Source organism: Pagrus pagrus (assembly GCF_965226575.1).
Source record: "Pagrus pagrus genome assembly, chromosome: 20".
Taxonomy (NCBI): Eukaryota; Metazoa; Chordata; class Actinopteri; order Spariformes; family Sparidae; genus Pagrus; species Pagrus pagrus.
Genome location: NC_140207.1, coordinates 1015331 through 1016498, shown reverse-complemented (window position 1 = coordinate 1016498; position 1168 = coordinate 1015331). Strand labels below are relative to the sequence as shown.

Genomic DNA, 1168 nt, shown 5'->3' with positions numbered 1-1168 from the left:
AACTATGCAACTTGTTTCACGTATTCTGACCCCATTTTACTTTGTGTCTTGTTTTTGTTTCCCGACTGTTTACTTTGTTTCTAAACGAACGAGGAGGAAAGAAGAAAAAACTCTTTTGTATTATTTTGTTTTTTGGAAGTATACATTTGTGTGTGTGTGTGTGTGTGTGTGTGTGTGTGTGTGTGTGTGTGTGTGTGTGTGTGTGTGTTGAGAGATACTTGAAAGAAACAAGTTGGCTCGGCTGCTGGAACCAAACACTTCTTTATGTTACCATGGTTACCGTTGATGTTGATGTTATAATTATTATTGTCAGTAAGTATATTAATAATATTATTGTTTTCGTTGTTAATAATATTCTTGTTTGGCTGCGTTTGTGTCATTGTGTATCATGTTGTTGTTCTGTTTAAAGAAACGTTTTGCACTATATAGCGACACTCGGATCAGATTAGGCCGGCTGCAGAGACACAGAGGACAGACGGGAGCTTCCTGTTCAGGGTCGACTCCAGCGTACAGAGCTGAGAGCTCGAGGTTCGATCCCCACCGAGAGTTTTAGAGAAACTGAGGTCACGAGTTGTTTGAAACATCAGCCGCTGAACTATAACACTCACTTGTTTTTATTCTAATGTGTTAAATTATGTTTCAATGCACATTTTTTCAACATGAAGCTCAAAGTGTGTCCCAGAAATAAAAGTCTTAACTAGCAGAGATCCTGCTGACCTTTCTATTTATGTATTTATTTGGCATTAAAGTATTTAAGGACTGGTTCTGATGGACGCTGCAGCCCTGACTGAAATCTGATAAATGAAACCATTCGTGAAACCTTCAACAAAACTCACACGAGAAGACGTGAAGATTAAGATTCAATGCAGTTTTCTGACAGCTGGTGGTCGTCAGAGGAACTGCTGATACGTAGCGATGCTAGCTGGTCAGTTAGCTTCGAAAACAATTTTAAAAATGAGCTCGTTGACCAGGACATTGCTAACATGAGCGCTAATGAACCGATGAGCAAAGTAATGGTCCTGCTGATTCACCACGTTGATCAGGAACCTCCCGTCTGTCCGGTCCGATGCTACGAGGTTGAAGTGGAGGATTAAAAAGCACTTAGAAGAAGAAACAGATGTAGATTTGGCGTGTAGTTAAAATTAGAAAGAGTTTTTGAAGCTAAGAC

The 1168-nt window shown here is 39.8% G+C and overlaps 1 protein-coding gene across 1 annotated transcript in view; it reads left to right on the top strand.

Annotated features, from left to right (window-relative positions):
* The window catches only part of inhbaa (inhibin subunit beta Aa), a 17385-nt gene extending 16678 nt beyond the window's left edge, over positions 1–707 (top strand). Inside the window, exon 3 of the mRNA XM_084340079.1 lies at positions 1–707. This exon is cut by the window's left edge and continues 1240 nt beyond it. The gene's annotated coding sequence lies outside the window, so the exon portion shown is untranslated.
* Positions 708–1168: the final 461 nt, after the last annotated feature.